Source organism: Hyla sarda, chromosome 1 (assembly GCF_029499605.1).
Source record: "Hyla sarda isolate aHylSar1 chromosome 1, aHylSar1.hap1, whole genome shotgun sequence".
NCBI lineage: Eukaryota > Metazoa > Chordata > Amphibia > Anura > Hylidae > Hyla > Hyla sarda.
Genome location: NC_079189.1, coordinates 67737467 through 67756415, shown reverse-complemented (window position 1 = coordinate 67756415; position 18949 = coordinate 67737467).

Here is an 18949-nt window from a genome sequence, read left to right as displayed (position 1 = left end):
CATCGACTTTATGTGTGTATGTTTAGTTTGTCTTTGTTAGTTGCTTGTTTCCCTGTTGCTCCAGACAACTGACAGGATTGTATTTTATTGTGTTGACATTTGACTCCCCTCACTTATTTAGGAAGGGATTGTCGACCAGTTGCTGGCCTATCATTTAGGATAGGCGGACAAGTAGGCAGGGACAGGGGCGCAGGTGAGCTTAGCAAGCACTCCTTCCCTGCCCATACGTGACAAATCCATTCCTAATAGTCTTTGACAGAGTGAAATTTAGTGTTTAGTACATAGCTTTTTTGTGCTGCAGCACTGTTGTGCACTGCTGGTGTTGCGCAAAGATACGTTTTTTTAAGAGTACTGTAGCACATTTTTCATAAGTGCATACCACATATGTACATCTAAGTAGTGTACTATTTTCTACCCGTTAATCTGTCAAGGGCCTAGATACTGTGAAAGTCCAGACTCCTGGATAAAGCCTATCCTGGCAAAAGGAGTAGGAGGTTTGGTGTGGAGCCGGGGTGAGTCCTGCTAACTGCATGTGTCTGTTGCTACATTTCCTTTCCAAGGTGGCTTTTATGTTTTGCACTACTGCACTTTACTCCTTCCTTAGCCTCAGTTCTTTCTATATATTGTATTTTGGGAGCTGTTTTGGCCCTTAACAGTATACCTTTGCAGTGTGGAACTTTTTATCTTATCTTCTTTTACCCTGCATCACAGCTATGCGTGCAAGATATATACACATCTGTGATCTTGTGATCTATCTTTGTGGCATAATATTTAAACAGACATACAGCCCACTATGTGATCAGGACTTTCACCCCAGTATCCTGGATCTTTACTATTGTCTCTATTTGTGTGATTCCTTATAGGTATTTTTTATGTCATTTGCATATTAATAAAGAATCATCAACATTTTTATTCTCAACTTTGTCTGAAGTTTTTTTTCCTGTACTTTCTGCACAAATTGTAGGTGTTGTATTCATTTATTTATGGCAAACCTCCATTTTTTTATTTCATTTTCTGTGTTGGAGCCTACATTAGGGAAGGGGTTCTATACTGTAGGTTCATAGGCCCTCATTTACTATTGCAAACCCAACATGTTTTGTCGGGTTGTGCGCCAGATTCTGTCGCATTGTGCCAGAAATTCTGTCTGCACCAGATTTTGCACCAGAATTTACACCAGAATTTTGGTCTCCGAAAAGGGGCGTGTTCCCGACATTTTCACAAAAACCCAACATATTTACTAAGGTTTCCACATAAAATGGTGTGGATTTGAGCTGAGGAAAACCAGACAAATCAAAGCATGTGTAAAAAAAAAAAAGCGAAGTGTAGGGATAGTGGAAAATGTAGCGAAACCTTAGTAAATACAATGGAAAATAGAAGGGAATTAAAACCCACAAAGAAACCTACACTCCACTCTTAGTAATTAAGGGCCATAGTGTACTATTTTGTACCTGTTAATCTGTCAAGGGCCTTGATACTGTGAAACTCCAGGCAAAAGTAATCACTGGCTGGTGTTTAAAAAAAAATATGTTTTTGTAAGCGTACTGTAGTGCATTTTTCTGCCCTCATAAGTGTATACTACATAACTACATCTAAGTTGTCACGATGCCGGCTGGCAGGAGGTGGATCCTCTGTGCCAGAGAGGGATGGCGAGGACCGTGCTAGTGGACCGGTTCTAAGTCACTACTGGTTTTCACCAGAGCCCGCCGCAAAGCGGGATGGTCTTGCTGCGGCGGTAGTGACCAGGTCGTATCCACTAGCAACGGCTCACCTCTCTGGCTGCTGAAGATAGGCGCGGTACAAGGGAGTAGACAGAAGCAAGGTCGGACGTAGCAGAAGGTCGGGGCAGGCAGCAAGGATCGTAGTCAGGGGCAACGGCAGGAGGTCTGGAACACAGGCTAGGAACATACAAGGAAACGCTTTCACTGGCACAATGGCAACAAGATCCGGCAAGGAAGTGCAAGGGAGGAGGATAGATATAGTCAGGGACCAGGTGGAAGCCAATTAAGCTAATTGGGCCAGGCACCAATCATTGGTGCACTGGCCCTTTAAGTCTCAGGGAGCTGGCGCGCGCGCGCCCTAGAGAGCGGAGCCGCGCGCGCCAGCACATGACAGCAGGGGACGGGAACGGGTAAGTGACCTGGGATGCGATTCGCGAGCGGGCGCGTCCCGCTGTGCGAATCGCATCCCCAACGGCCATGACAGAGCAGCGCTCCCGGTCAGCGGGACTGACCGGGGAGCTGCAGGGAGAAAGACGCCGTGAGCGCTCCGGGGAGGAGCGGGGACCCGGAGCGCTAGGCGTAACAGTACCCCCCCCCCTTAGGTCTCCCCTTCTCTTTATCCGGTAACTGCCTCCCCTGGGATGAGGACACCGGGAAAGGATGGAGGGATTCCTCAACGGCAGGCAGAACAGCAGGAGTAGGAATGGGGAGAGAGGGCAGAGGGCGAGACCTGGCACGGGGCAGTGTGACACCAGGACGAGGGCCATGCGGGGACACAGGGGCTTGCCTGATGGGACTGGGAGGGGGGGAGAGGCATTTCCTGTGGCAGGCAGAGTCCTTAATGACCTTAGGGGGACCGGATACAGGAGGAACCACAGGGTCACGGCAGGGAGTACTGGGAACCGGTTGAAGGCAGTCCTTGGAACAAGAGGGGCCCCAACTCTTGATCTCCCCAGTGGACCAATCCAGGGTTGGGGAATGGTGTTGAAGCCAGGGTAGTCCAAGGAGAACTTCAGAAGTGCAATTAGGAAGGACCAAAAATACAATTTCCTCATGATGAGGTCCGATGCACATTAGGAGGGGCTCCGTGCGGAAACGCACGGTGCAATCCAACTTGGCTCCGTTGACCGCGGAAACGTGGAGTGGCTTGACAAGACGGGTCACCGGAATGCGGAATTTATTCACTAAGGACTCCCGAATAAAATTCCCAGAAGCTCCAGAGTCCAGGCAGGCCACGGCTGAGAGAGAAGAGCTGGCTGAAGTAGAAATCCGAACAGGCACCGTGAGACGTGGAGAAGCCGACTTAGCATCAAGAGACGCCACACCCACGAGAGCTGGGTGCGAGCGTGCGTTTCCCAGACGTGGAGGGCGGATAGGGCAATCCACCAAAAAATGTTCGGTACTGGCACAGTACAGACAAAGATTCTCTTCCTTACGGCGATTCCTCTCTTCCAGGGTCAGGCGAGACCGATCCACTTGCATGGCCTCCTCGGCGGGAGGCCTAGGCGCAGATTGCAGTGGAGACTGTGGGAGAGGTGTCCAGAGATCTAAGTCTTTTTCCTGGCGGAGCTCTTGATGCCTCTCAGAAAAACGCATGTCAATGCGAGTGGCTAGATGAATGAGTTCATGCAGGTTAGCAGGAGTCTCTCGTGCGGCCAGAACATCTTTAATGTTGCTGGATAGGCCTTTTTTAAAGGTCGCGCAGAGAGCCTCATTATTCCAGGATAGTTCAGAGGCAAGAGTACGGAATTGTATGGCGTACTCGCCAACGGAGGAATTACCCTGGACCAGGTTCAGCAGGGCAGTCTCAGCAGAAGAGGCTCGGGCAGGTTCCTCAAAGACACTTCGAATTTCCGAGAAGAAGGAGTGTACAGAGGCAGTGACGGGGTCATTGCGGTCCCAGAGCGGTGTGGCCCATGACAGGGCTTTTCCAGACAGAAGGCTGACTACGAAAGCCACCTTAGAGACCTTTCAGTAGGAAACTGGTCCGACATCATCTCCATGTGCAGGGAACATTGCGAAAGAAAGCCACGGCAAAACTTAGAGTCCCCATTAAATTTGTCCGGCAAGGACAGGCGGAGGCTAGGAGTGGCCACTCGCTGCGGAAGGGGTGCAGGAGCTGGCGGAGGAGATGGTTGTTGCTGCTGTAGCTGAGACTGAATCTGCTGTAGTTGTGACTGGAGTTGCTGTGTCATGGTGGTCAAGTACGACAGCTGGTGATCTTGTTGGGCGATCTGACGAGCTTGCTGGGCGACCAGCGTAGGGAGGTCAGCGACAACTGGCAGAGGAACTTCAGCGGGATCCATGGCCGGATCTACTGTCACGATGCCGGCTGGCAGGAGGTGGATCCTCTGTGCCAGAGAGGGATGGCGAGGACCGTGCTAGTGGACCGGTTCTAAGTCACTACTGGTTTTCACCAGAGCCCGCCGCAAAGCGGGATGGTCTTGCTGCGGCGGTAGTGACCAGGTCGTATCCACTAGCAACGGCTCACCTCTCTGGCTGCTGAAGATAGGCGCGGTACAAGGGAGTAGACAGAAGCAAGGTCGGACGTAGCAGAAGGTCGGGGCAGGCAGCAAGGATCGTAGTCAGGGGCAACGGCAGGAGGTCTGGAACACAGGCTAGGAACATACAAGGAAACGCTTTCACTGGCACAATGGCAACAAGATCCGGCAAGGAAGTGCAAGGGAGGAGGATAGATATAGTCAGGGACCAGGTGGAAGCCAATTAAGCTAATTGGGCCAGGCACCAATCATTGGTGCACTGGCCCTTTAAGTCTCAGGGAGCTGGCGCGCGCGCGCCCTAGAGAGCGGAGCCGCGCGCGCCAGCACATGACAGCAGGGGACGGGAACGGGTAAGTGACCTGGGATGCGATTCGCGAGCGGGCGCGTCCCGCTGTGCGAATCGCATCCCCAACGGCCATGACAGAGCAGCGCTCCCGGTCAGCGGGACTGACCGGGGAGCTGCAGGGAGAAAGACGCCGTGAGCGCTCCGGGGAGGAGCGGGGACCCGGAGCGCTAGGCGTAACATAAGTAGTGTACTATTTTTGTACCTGTTAATCTGTCAAGGGCCTCGATACTGTGAAAGTTCAGGCAAAAGTACTCACCGGCTGGTGTTTTTACTCAGATAATTTTTTAAGTGTACTGTAGCGCATTTTTCTGCCCTCATAAGTGCATACTACATACCTACATCTAAGTAGTGTACTATTTTGTGCCTGTTAATCTGTTAAGGGCCTACATACTGTGAAAGGACAGCCAAAAGTAATCACCGGCTGGTGTTTTACTCCAATACGTTTATGAAGCGTACTGTAGCGCATTTTTCTGCTTTCATAAGTGCAAACAGCATACCTAATGGGGGGGAACTATACTGCATCTAATGTGGGGGAACTGTACTGCACCTAATGTGGGGGAACAGAACTGCACCTAATGTGGGGGAACTGTACTGCACCTTATGTGGAGGAACTATGCTGCGCCTAATGTGGGGAACTGTACTGCACCTAATGTGGGGGAACTGTACTGCACCTTATGTGGAGGAACTATGCTGCGCCTAATGTGGGGGAACTGTACTTCACCTAATGTGGGGGAACTATACTGCACCTAATTTTGGGGAACTGTACTGCATCTAATGTGGGGGAGCTGTACTGCCAACCTAATGTGGGGGAACTGTACTGCACCTAATGTGGGGGAACTGTACTGCCAACCTAATGTGGGGGAACTGTACTGCCAACCTAATGAGAGGAACCTGTACTGCCAACCTAATGTGGGGGAACTTGTACTGCCAACCTAATGTGGGGGAACTTGTACTGCCATCCTAATGTGGGGGAACTTGTACTGCCAACCTAATGTAGGGGAACTTGTACTGCCAACTTAATGCGCGGGGACTTATACTGCACCTAATGTGGGGAAACTATGTTGCACCTAATGTGGGGGAACTATACTGCACCTATTATGGGGGAACTATACTGCACCTAATGTGGGGGAACTATATTGCACCCAATGTGGGGGAACTTTACTGCACCCAATGTGGGAGAGCTATACTGCACCCAATGTGGGGAAACTATACTGCACCTAATGTGAGGGAACTATACTGCACCTAATGTTGGGGAACTATACTAACTATGTGTATATGTGTGTGTATATATATATATATATATATATATATATATATCTATGCACGCGCACGGCATGAGTTTGTTCTTTAGGGTGTGACATGGGATGCTACATTGGTGAAACCAGAAACTCAACGGAAGGATGAATCTACACAGACATTCCATCAACCGCATAAAGAAAATGACTACTGGACCCCAGTTGGACACCATTTTACCCAAAAAGACCACTCCATACATGACCTTACAATCAAGATACTGAGAGAAATTTCAAAAACACGCAAGAGCGAAAGACATTTGAAGCTAAAATGATACTGTTATTTGATTCCAAAAACAGGGGACTCAATGTGGATTTGAGCTTTTTATCACAATATCAAAACTTATAATCTGTGCTGTATTCTCTTTTGCATCTCACTTTGTCCTGCTTAATAACCAGTCTCTCCCCTGCCCCCCCCCTCCCTCCCTCCCCCCTTTTTCTCATCCTTATCTATCTATCTATACAAATGAGTGAATAAATATCACATTGTAGTGCGGCTTCTACCTCATTTTTACACACACACACACACACACATATATACATCTTTAGTAATACAAAAACGAATGGCACCTCTCTGAGAGTAATGTATATATTTAGGCTTGTCATCAGTGCAACTGTTTATAAAGTAGATAGTCGGGAAGGGATTGTCATCGTTTCATACAAGCTCAGCCTATTCTATTTCACATATATCTGCCCAGACATAAAGATAACAGGGTTTGTATGCCAGGTCCCAGTACACTTTCCCACGTCCTCGGCTCTTTCTATTGCTTTTTGCATATTATTTATCTTGGAGTGTCCATTCTGGTGTCTGTATAACATATTCATTTCTAGGTTTAGCACCAAACACAAAGAATACACATTACTTCTTGTACCATATAATTTAATGAAACCGTAGAATAACTCGGCTCCATACAGAAACACTAAATATGGTGAGGCTGTTCAGGGGCAGATGAGTGGCACGTAACATGATTATATTAAGCATTAGAATGATTAGTGACCTGGAATTTGTGACACAAAACATCGCTGTAAGGAGAATCTGCAGCTTTTAACTCTATTTTATGGAGACATTAAATAATATGATAGTGGATTGTCTTAGAACACTAGTTTATTCCCACTGTTCAGAAAAAATCTAGAAACTTAACTGGCTTCCAATAAAAATTTACCTTAAAGGGGTACTCCACCCCTAGACATCTTATCCCCTAAGACATTTTATCCCCATGATCACGGCTGCAGCACCTCAGACATCAAGTGGACAGTGATGCGGGGTGGAGGCTTGTGATCTCATGGCCATGCCCCCTCAATGCAAGTCGATGGGAGGGGGCATAACAGCCATCACACCCCCTCCCATAGACTTGCATTGAGGGGGCGTGGCTGTGACGTCCCGAGCTTCTGGCGCTCCGGCGCTGTACCTGACACTCTAAACAAATGCCGGGTGCAACAGGGAGATTGCAGGGTCCCCCAGCAGCAGGACCCCTGTGATCAGACATCTTATCCCCTATCCTTTGGATAGGGGATAAGATGTCTATGGGCAGAGTACCCCTTTGAAGGCTATGTCAACCTTTAACTACATCTTGCAGTTTATATACATGAAGAAAATACATGTAAAGCTGAATGTAAATACATGTAAAAGGAAGTACATTTATAAATACAGTGCATTTTTATCAGTTATAGCCTGCATTATAGTTCAAAGTTGCATTCAGAATTTCAGCTCTGAAGTCTGTAGACTTGTTCATGCAACACCAAGCTGATCACTAGGGCCCTATAAAGATGGACTCTCAGCAACCAGCTGACTACTAGACTGACTGCAATATAAACACCCAGTATAGTAGTATGTTAAAGTGATATTTTAGCAGATGTCATCAATTTAATTTTTTTGTACGTTGAACTCTTTGAAATTTATGGTATTGTTGTATGCATACATTGGTAGGAATCTTAAAGGAGTACTCTTGGATATGAAAACTTATCCCCTATCCTAAGGATAGAGTATAGGTTTCAGATCGCAGGGCTCCCAGATCTCCCGTACAAGGATCCGGCAGTCCGCAGGAAGGGGGCGTGTACAACCACCGAACAAAGTGGCAGCGGACATGCCCCCTCAATATAATTCTATGGGAGAGCCGGAGCACTGCATTCTGCAATCTTCGGCTCTGCCATAGAGCTGCATTGAGAGGGCGTGTCAGTTTTCACTTTGTGGTTGACACACGCTGTTTGGCCGGAGTGCCGGGGCCCCATACGGAAGATTGCGTGGAGGGAGGGGGGTCTCAGTGGTCAGACCCCTGTGATCTGAAACTTATCCCCTACCCTTAGGATAGGGGCTACTTTTTCATATCCCAGAATACTCCTTTAACTCACTTGCCCTCCCCCCATGACATTTTGGGGGGCATTGACAACATGTCAAAAGATGTTTTAGCATGTTAAAGGTTTTAGGACATGATAGTTACCTTTAACCTCATAGTATCTCACATAAATGAGTCCATCTCTCATATTTGTGTAAATACTTTGTAATACCAATGTAAAGTGGTGCATAGCCTGTATAAGTGTTTCATGTTTTGTCCCCTCAAAATAACTCAACACTTAGCCATTAATGTCTAAACCATAACAACAAAAGTGAGTACACCCCTAAGTGGAAATGTCCAAATTGGGCCCAAATTGTATTCTTGTGTGACCAACATTATTTTCCAGCACTGCCTTAAGCCTCTTGGACATGGAGTTCATCAGAGCTTCACAGGTTGTCACTTGAGTCCACTTCCACTTCTCCAGGATGACATCACAGAGCTGGTGGATGTTAGAGACCTTGTGCTCCACCACCTTCCATTTGTATGCCCCATACATTATATGCTCAATAAGGTTTAGGTCAGGAGACATGCTTGGCCAGTCCGTCACCTTTACCCTTAACCCCTTCCCGCTATTGGACGTATGCATACGTCCAGGCGAACTACACGTTTGCGCAAATGGACGTATGCATACGTCCAAGCGATCTCCTGCTCTGCCGCGGGCAGCGCAGGAGATCGCGGGTGGGACTCAGCTGTCAATCACAGCCGGAGTCCCACCGCAGCTGCCGGGGCCGCGATCGCGCCGGTCCCGGCAGCATTAACCCCATAGATGCCGTGATCAGTTCTGATCACGGCATCTACGGTGTTTGCAGGGGGAGCGCTCTCCCCCTGCCCATCAACGGCGGCGCCGCAATAAAATAAGGGGGATCGGGGGTGTCCAAGACACCCTCGATCCCCCTTGAAGAGATAGGAGTGAGGTGGCAGGGTTGCCACACCTCCTATCCCTGCTATTGATCGGCGGAGCGGGCGACCAATAGCAGACTGGGGGCGGGGGGGTTAAAGTTCGGTTCCCCCCCGCTATGCCCACCCATCGGTGTCCGGGCACAGCGGGGGGAACCGTGTAATAGCGGCGGCGGCGGCAGCAGCGGTCATTTACCCGGTGGCGGCTGTGATCATGGCGGCGGTGGAGGTGAGTATGGCGCCGCGTGTCCGGGAGTCTGTTGCCTAGCAACATCTGCAGGGCGACAGTTTAGAGAGTGATCTCTAAACTGTGGCCCTCCAGATGTCGCAAAACTACAACTCCCACCATGCCTTGACAGCTGTTTGCTGTGTTGGCATGCTGGGAGTTGTAGTTTTGCAAGATTTAGAGGGGTTTAGGCTGGAGATCACTGACAGTGGTCTCTAAACTGTAGCCCTCCAGATGTTACAAAACTACAACTCCCAGCATGCCCAGACAGCAGTTTGCTGTCTTAGCATGCTGAGATTTGTAGTTTTGCAACATCTGGAGGGCCACAGTTTAGAGACCACTGTCAGTGATCTCTAGCCTGAACCCCTCTAAATCTTGCAAAACTACAACTCCCAGCATTCAGGAACAGCAAATAGCTGTCTCGGCATGCTGGGAGTTGTACTTGCGTGCCTCCAGCTGTTGCATAACTACATCTCCCAGCATTCCCTTTGGCAATCAGTACATGCTGAGAGATGTAGTTCTGCAACAGCTGGAGGCACACTGGTTGGGAAATACCGAGTTAGGTAATAGGTTCTATTACCTAACTCAGTATTTTCCAACCAGTGTGCCTCCAGCTATTGCAAAACTACAACTCCCAGCATGCACGTTCTGTCAGTGCAAGCTGGGAGTTGTAGTTTTGCCCCCCCCCCTCCCATGTGAATGTATAGGTTACATTTACACTGGCGGCGGATTACAGTGAGTTCCCCGCTTCAAGTTTGAGCTGCAGCCGCAGCTCAAACTCCTAGCGGGAGACTCAGTGTAATCCGCCGTCAGTGTGAATGTAACCTAAAAACACTACACTACACTAACATAAAATAAAGAGTAAAACACTACATATACACACGTACACTGCCCCCCCCCTACCACCCCCCCTTCCCCCCCAATAAAAATGAAAAACTTATCCTACAGCAGTGTTTCCAAAACGGAGCCTCCAGCTGTTGCAAAACAAAAACTCCCAGCATTTCCGGACAGCCATTGACTGTCCAAGCATGCTGGGAGTTTAGCAACAGCTGGAGGCACCCTGTTTGGGAATCACTGGTGTAGAATACCCCTATGTCCACCCCTATGCAAATCCCTAATTTAGGCCTCAAATGCGCATGGCGCTCTCACTTTGGAGCCCTGTCGTACTTCAAGGCAACAGAATGGGGTCACATATGGGGTATCGCCGTACTTGGGAGAAATTGCCTAACAAATTTTGGGGGGCTTTTTCTCCTTTTACCCCTTATGAAAAGGTAAAGTTGGGGTCTACACCAGCATATTAGTGTAAAAAAAAACCTTTTTGTACACTAACATACTGGTGTTGCCCCATACTTTAAAATTTCACAAGCGGTAAAAGAAAAAAAGCCTCCAAAATTTGTAACGCAATTTCTCCTGAGTACGGAGATACCCCATATGTGGGCGCAAAGTGTTCTGGGGACGCACAACAAGGCTCAGAAGGGAGAGTGCACCATGGAAATTTGAGGTCTAAATTGGTGATTTGCACAGGGGTGGCTGATTTTACAGCGGTTCTGACATAAGTGCAAAACAATAAATACCCACATGTGACCCCATTTTGGAAACTACACCCCTCACGGAATGTAATAAGGGGTACAGTGAGCATTTACACCCCACAGGTGTCTGATAGATCTTTGAAACAGGGGTCTGTGAAAATGAAAAATAAAATTTTTAATTTGCACAGCCCACTGTTCCAAAGATCCGTCAAATGCCAGTGGGGTGCAAATTCTCCCTGCACCCCTTATTACATTCCGTGAGGGGTGTAGTTTTAAAAATGGGGTCACATGTGGGGGGGTCCACTGTTCTGGCACCACGGGGGGCTTTGGAAATGCACATGGCCAAATTCTCTCTCCAAAAGCTCAATGATGCTCCTTCTCTTCTGAGCATTGTAGTTCGCCCCCAGTGCACTTCACGTCCACTTATTGGGTATTTACATACTCATAAGAGATGGGGTTACAAATTTGGGGGGGTATTTTCTGCTATTATCCCTTGTAAAAATGTAAAATTTGGGGGAAAACAAGCATTTTAGTGTAAAAAAAATATTTTTTTTTTACATATGCAAAAGTCGTAAAACACCTGTGGGGTATTAAGGTTCACTTTACCCCTTGTTACATTCCCCAAGGGGTCTAGTTTCCAAAATGGTATGCCATGTGGGTTTTTTTTCTGTCCTGGCACCATAGGGGCTTCCTAAATGTGGCATGCCCCCAGAGCAAAATTTGCTTCCAAAAAGCCAAATGTGACTCCTTCTCTTCTGAGACCTGTAGTGCGCCAGCAGAGCACTTTTCATCCCCATATTGGGTGTTTTCTGAATTGGGAGAAATTGGGCTTCAAATTTTGGGGGGTATTTTCTGCTATTATCTTTTTTAAAATGTAAAATTTTTGCTAAACCAAGCATTTTTGGTAAAAAAAAAAACATTTTTTTTTTACATATGCAAAAGTCGCGAAACACCTGTGGGGTATTAAGGTTCACTTTATCCCTTGTTACGTTCCTCAAGGGGTCTAGTTTCCAAAATGGTATGCCATGTGTTTTTTTTTTGCTGTCCTGGCACCATAGGGGCTTCCTAAATGCGACATGCCCCCCGAGCAAAATTTGCTCTCAAAAAGCCAAATATGACTCCTTCTTTACTGAGCATTGTAGTTCGCTCGTAGTGCACTAAAGGTCAACTTATGGGGTACCTCCATACTCAGAAGAGATGGGGTTACAAATTTTGGGGGGTATTTTCTGCTATTAACCCTTGCAAAAATGTGAAATTTGGGGGGAAACACACATTTTAGTGAAATTTTTTTTTTTTTTTTACATATGCAAAAGTCATGAAACACCTGTGGGGTATTAAGGCTCACTTAATTCCTTGTTACGTTCCCCAAGGGGTCTTGTTTCCAAAATTGTATGCCATGTGTTTTTTTTTGCTGTTTTGGCACCATAGGGGCTTCCTAAATGCAACATGCCCCCCAAAAACCTTTTCAGAAAAACGTACTCTCCAAAATCCCCTTGTCGCTCCTTCGCTTCTGAATCCAAAAAAATATATATTTGGAATATCCATTTTCCTTACAAGCAGAGAGCTTCAAAGTTAGAAAAATGCAAAATTTTCAATTTTTTCATCAAATTTGGGGATTTTTCACCAAGAAAGGATGCAAGTTACCACAAAAATTTACCACTATGTTAAAGTGGAATATGTGACAAAAAAACAATTGATAAGTAAAAGCATTCCAGAGTTATTAATGTTTAAAGTGACAGTGGTCAGATGTGCAAAAAAGGGCTGCGTCCTAGAGGTGAAAATGTGCTGTGTCCTTAAAGGGTTAAACCACAGTTTAATTCCTTGATCGCTGGACACTGGTGGCGGTGGCAGTGGCAGCAATAGTGAGCATGCAGTGTGTACGACCGAGACATCAGGTCTGCTTCCACTTCCCCCCCTGATGTCTTTATGGGGCTGTTAATGGTTTGGTTGCCTTAAAACGTCTGACAGATTTCATTGAAATGCATGCACCCTTCCGGTTTAGTCCATTTTCCTTTAGACAAGGACGATTTTTGACTTTTCCTTGATACCCCATATTCCTGGTCTGTCAAGACTGTTGTTCCACATCTGTAAATAATAACTCCATGGGAGGGAATGTATTTCAAGCGAACACATTCCTGAATGTTTATAGCTCGTACATATAAAACTGTTCCTGTATAATATAATAAAGTACACATAAATATAAACATTGTGCAGCCTGAACAGAACACGCTGTAGTTGTGCACCCCTCTCCTTGAGCACTGTGTGACCTTTCTACAGGGATTATAATATATATCAGGTTTAATACTTATAAAAAACCATTACACTTATGGGAAAAATAAAAGATGCTGTGAAACAGAAACCTCTATAAGATAATTGTTTTACTATGTGATTTGGGTTTAGGAGGAGCTGCCATCCCTCCTAAACCTAAAATATTCATATTCTCCGACAGTTCTGGATCATCTGTGATAGCCACAGGGGTGTTTAGGAGAAATACCTTATCACTTTGTGATGCCAGGACACCGTTATCTTATACACGGTCCGAGGTTGTAGACAGATTCTCCTTGGCCAGACACGGGGAGTAAATGAACACACCGATGTCAAGTTACGGATAACAGTCTTTACTGAGCTGGGTGCAGGTGGTATTACACAAACAGTTGGTTTTGGGTGAGAGGATGCAGCATAACCCTTTGGGAACCCTGTTGCCTTGCTGAGACATGTGGTGCTTTCACCAAACGGATTAATACTGACTTGTAAGATGGGTAGATGAATCCTGGTAGATAGGGTTCTGTCAAGGTAGTGAAGCCTTCTCCGTAGGGGCATGAACTTCCACCATACAGGAGATCCTTGCAGAATAACCAGCCTGAATAAATTTGATTTGGGCCTTCCCTCTAGGCTCCCCCACACAACACACTTGAACCACCCTGTTGCTCAGACTTAGCACTATGGCCTTAACTGGGGCAATTCCTCCCCCACTACACTATAAGGGTGAGAATTTTGGAGTTCCTATTGGAAGGCAAGGTCACATAGGGTTCACTGCTCTCTCTCTCAAAGGTACAGTAACACATGAATAACATATATACAGATAACAATATAATTAATTAGAAAAATATATTACTTTTCAATAAAGTGCAAATGTAATTGTTATAACAGTAAGTCTCTGGTGGGCCCAACACCTTGTTCTGAAAAGCTGCCCTAGGCAGTCCAAAGCCACAGAAAAGCTATTGGTGCTGGGACACCACACATCTTTTCTCAGAAATTCATCAGAATTCTGAATAATGCCATTCCACTTTTTTTTGGAGCAAATATATGTTTATTAAATTTTCAGCAAAACAGTAAAAAAGAAACAGAACAAAAGCAAACAATCAGATGATTACAAGGAAGGATCAGAGAAAAAAATTACGTAAGTCACATAGGAAAGGACATACTTCTCTCTTTGCATATAGTGCTATTCCCTTGGCACATAACAGCAGTCATATCCTAACATATCACATGCCACCTCACGCAACAGCCACGTTTAATAAAGGAGTATGACAGTGTGAGGAAGGCATGTCCCTCCGCAATTGAATACAGATCCCACCCCCATGTGCCCCCAGCAGGAGCCACAACACAATGAAGAAGAGAATGAAGAGAAAGGAAAGAGCAAAGGAAAAAGTAGACAGAAACGGAAAAAGGAAGGAAAGGGGAGGGATAGGAACAGTGTGGAGGTGTTGGCAGCATGAGGAAACCATATAGTGGCTGAATGACACAGCGTGGAGGTGTTGGCAGCATGTGGACACCATATAGTGGCTGAATGACACAGCTTGGATGAAGCTGAAGCATGAGGACATCATATAGTGGCTGAATGACACAGCGTGGAGGTGTTGGCAGCACGAGGACACCATATAGTGGCTGAATGACACAGCGTGGAGGTGTTGGCAGCATATGAGGAGACCATATAGTGGCTGAATGACACAGCGTGGAGGTGTTGGCAACATGAGGACACCATACAGTGGATGAATGGCACAGCCCGGAGTTGCCAGCAGCATGAGTAGGCACAAGGCCTTCACAATCCCTAAGTTTAAAAGATGAATTAAGAAATTTAAACCGAAGATTTTGGATAGCGGGTGCTACCTATGAGAAAATTTGAAATTCCCAGACCCAGGCCCAACAGCGGCATCAGTAACCCATATATTGTCTGAATGACACAGCCTGGAGTTGCTTGATGCACGAGTACACACCAGGGCTTCACAATCCCCCCAAAAAACACCTCAATTTTTGAAATTTTTGAAAAAGATTTTGGATAGCGGGTGCTACCTATGAGAAAATTTGAAATTCCCAGGCCCAACAGCGGCATCAGTAACCCATATATTGCCTGAATGACACAGCCTGGAGTTGCTTGATGCACGAGTACACACCAGGGCTTCACAATCCCCCCCAAAAAGCACCACAATTTTAGAAATTTTTGAAAAAGAATTTGGATAGCGGGTGCTATCTATGAGAAAATTTGAAATGACCAGACCCAAGCCCCACCACAGCGGCATCAGTAACCCACATATTGGCTCAAGGACACAGCCTGGAGTTGGCTGATGCAACAGTACATACAGGGCTTCACAATCCCCCCAAAAATCAACAAAATTGTATAATTTTTTTAAAAAAATGTATACCTTTGTGTAAAAACAAGCGCATATCAGACAGTTCAGAAGACTCTATAATGCAGGACGATGGACCACCCAAAGACTTTCTTCTCAAAAATAATAAACCACACAAATGTTTGAAATAAAAAAAAAAATTATGACTTATGTGTGTAAGCGCATCTGTCTCCAAAAAATCAAATCACCAAAGGAGTTTTTTCGCCAAAAATGATTAAGCAGAGTTAATCCTCTCCGTATTTTTTTATTTATTTTTTCATAAAAAAATCACACGCAACAAGCTTTCCGTTGTGTAACGGTTAGCATTCTGTAAAAATTCTATTTTATTACTGATAAAATTATCAGTAAATTTAAAAATAACACTACCCAAGAGTGTTTAATTACCCCATACATTGCTCCAGGAACAGTCAGGAGTAGACCTCAGCAGTACCCAAGAGGCATTAATAACCCCTTACATTGCACAATCAATTGCGAGATCGAGCAATAACAGGTGTGTTATGGCCTCAGATGTCTGGGCCGCACTAGCGCTCCACTGAACAGATTAGCATGTCTCTATCTTTCACCGACAGGTGCGGGTAACCCACTACCTCTCTGAAAGGTAAGCTGCCTCGAAGCAGGTGGTCTCCCCAGGGCATGTTTGTCTCCTGAATTTCCACTACTGCCACACCACACTGACTGCCAACCGTGCTACCGCCTTGCTGACTCAAGGGCAGCCTGCAACTCTCTTCTCCTGATGATGATTAAGCCCCTTCTGCACCCTGCTCCCGTTGGCGATAGGGATCATTTTTGCCAGGAAAGAAGAATCACAACTAAGTGCGGGTCATAAGCTAGGGTGCATTAAGTCCCTGCCCCTTGTACACACCGCATGTCTCTACTAACAATTGGATGGTTTAGTGAGGTCCTCGGATCGGCCCCGGCGTGGTAGGAGAAGGCCCTGGCAGAGCGCCGAGAATTTAACGATCATTGTTGAAATTTGCATTAAGCATGTATTTAGCTACTGCTAAACCTCAAACAATTATAGGCCCAAGGCCAGAAGCATCAGTTTCCCCCATATTAGGAGCATAGTTGTCCCCCAGATTAGGAGCATAGTTGTGCCCCAGATTAGGAGCATAGTTGTCCCCTAGATTAGGCAGCATAGATGTCCCCCAGATTAAGCAGCATAGATGTCCCCCAGATTAGGCAGCATAGATGTCCCCAAGATTAGGAGCATACTTGCCCTTCAGATTAGGCAGCATAGATGTCCCCCAGATTAGGCAGCATAGATGTCCCCCAGATTAGGCAGCATAGTTGTCCCCCAGTCAGCGCGGGACGGTCAGAGCCAATCAAAGGGCCGTGTATGGAAAGCGGGCCATACAATGCCCAGGTCTGCCCCAGAGGGTTTCATAACCAACCATAATTGAGAAATTTTTGTTGTAAGAGCATGGTCAATCTACTCTGAGCCATCTGGCGTTGGTGGCTGGAAATCCTGGCTGATCCATCCCTGATTCATCTTGACAAACGTCAGTCTCTCCACATTTTTAGTGGACAGACGAGTTTCAGTCATTTGTTGTATGAAATGTAGGAGTGGAATTACGTCGTTCATGGCGTAATCCAGGAGACTCACAAATAATGTGGCTTCCTCAAAGGGCCTAAGCAAACGGCAGGTGTCACGTATGAGCTGCCACAGGTTCACATTGAAGTTACACAGGGGAGTACTCCTATCTGCTTGTATCATCAAGAAATCGGTAATGGCTTTTCTTTGTTCGTATAGTCTGTCCAAAATATGGAGGGTGGAATTCCAACGTGTGGCAACGTCACAAATAGGACTATGTTGTGGGATACCGTTCTGACGCTGCAGCTCAAGGAAGGTATGCTTGGCGGTGTACGAGTGGCTGAAGTTCATGCACATTTTCCTTGCCATTTTCAGGATGTTTTGCAAATGGGGTGAAGACTTGAGGAAGCGCTTGACAACCAGATTCAACACGTGTGCCATGAAGGGCGCATGTTTCACACTTCCTTGTTGCAGCGCGGACACGATGTTCTTCCCATTGTCTGTCACCATGGTTCCCATATCCAGATTTCGTGGAGTAAGCCATACTCAGATTTCTTTACGAATGAACTTTAGCAGTTCCTCCCCTGTGGGACTCCGTTCGCCAAGGCAAACCATGTGAAGAACAGCTTGACACCGCCGTGCCCTACACACATGGTACGATGAAGGGCCACCGAGATTTGGACGTGCAATGGAGGCCGAGGACACGGTGGAGGATGAGGAGGTGGCTTCGCACACTGTAACAGGACCAACTGCCTGTGAGTGAGAGCATGGAGGAGGAAGCGGTGTGACCTGTCCAAGTTTCTGTTGTGGCTGTGTAGGAACCACATTTACCCAGTGAGCCGTAAAAGACATGTATTGTCCCTGCCCGTAGTTACAGCTCCACACTTCTGCGCTGCCGTGCACTTTTGAACACACCGACAGGCTCAAGGACTGGCCCACCTTCTCTTGTACAAACTTATGCAGGGCTGGTACTGCCTTCTTCGCAAAGAAATGACGGCTTGGGACTCTCCACCTCGGCTCGGCACAAGCCATCAAATCTCTGAAAGGTGCAGAGTCCACCACTTGAAAAGGGAGGGACTGCAACACCAGCAACTTGGACAGGAGCACATTCAACTTCTGCGCCATTGGATGAGTGGGCGCATACTGTTGTGTCTTGGACGGAATGGCTGACTAAAAGCGGGAGAAGCAGGAGCGACAGAAGGAGGGTTTGACACACAGCTCCCTTCGGCTGAGGTGGTGGAGCCTTGGCTGGATGAAGGAGGGAGCGGATGGCCACTGGGTGATGCAGCAGGCTGGACCACTACATCGGAGCCACGGTTCTCCCAGGCCGCTTTATGGTGGCGAAGCATGTGTTGACGCAGGGCCGTGGGGCCGACATTGGGACGCTGGCCACGCTTCACCTTCTGCCGACAGATCTTGCATGTGGCTACGTAAACCTCCTCCGGATGCATTATGAAAAACTTCCACACCGCCGAGTAGCTGATTTTCTCACCCGCAGTCCGCACTAATTGACTGCTACTGGCGCCGTGTAAAGGAACCCCTGTTCCACTACCTCCCGGAAAGGTAGGATGCCGCGAAGCAGGTGGTCTCCCCCGGGCATGTTTGGCTCCTGAATTTCCACTACTAGCACCACGCTGACTGCCAACCGTGCTACCGCCTTGCTGCCTCAAGGGCAACCTGCAACTCTCTTCTCCTGATGATGATGATGAAGCCCCTTCTGCACCCGGCTCCCAATTGCGAACGGCTTCATCATCATCAACAGTTGTGTGCACATCACTGATGTCCTCCTCAGGTTCCCCAAAAGTGTCTGCTTCAGGACCCTGAACACTTGCAACACTGCCTCCCACGTCACTCTCCGCATCACTACTTGGCCGCCTAGCGGAGCAAGCGGCACATCTCTCCTCCCCTTCTTGGCTGTCCAGTAGCTGCTGACTGTCCTCTATTGGAT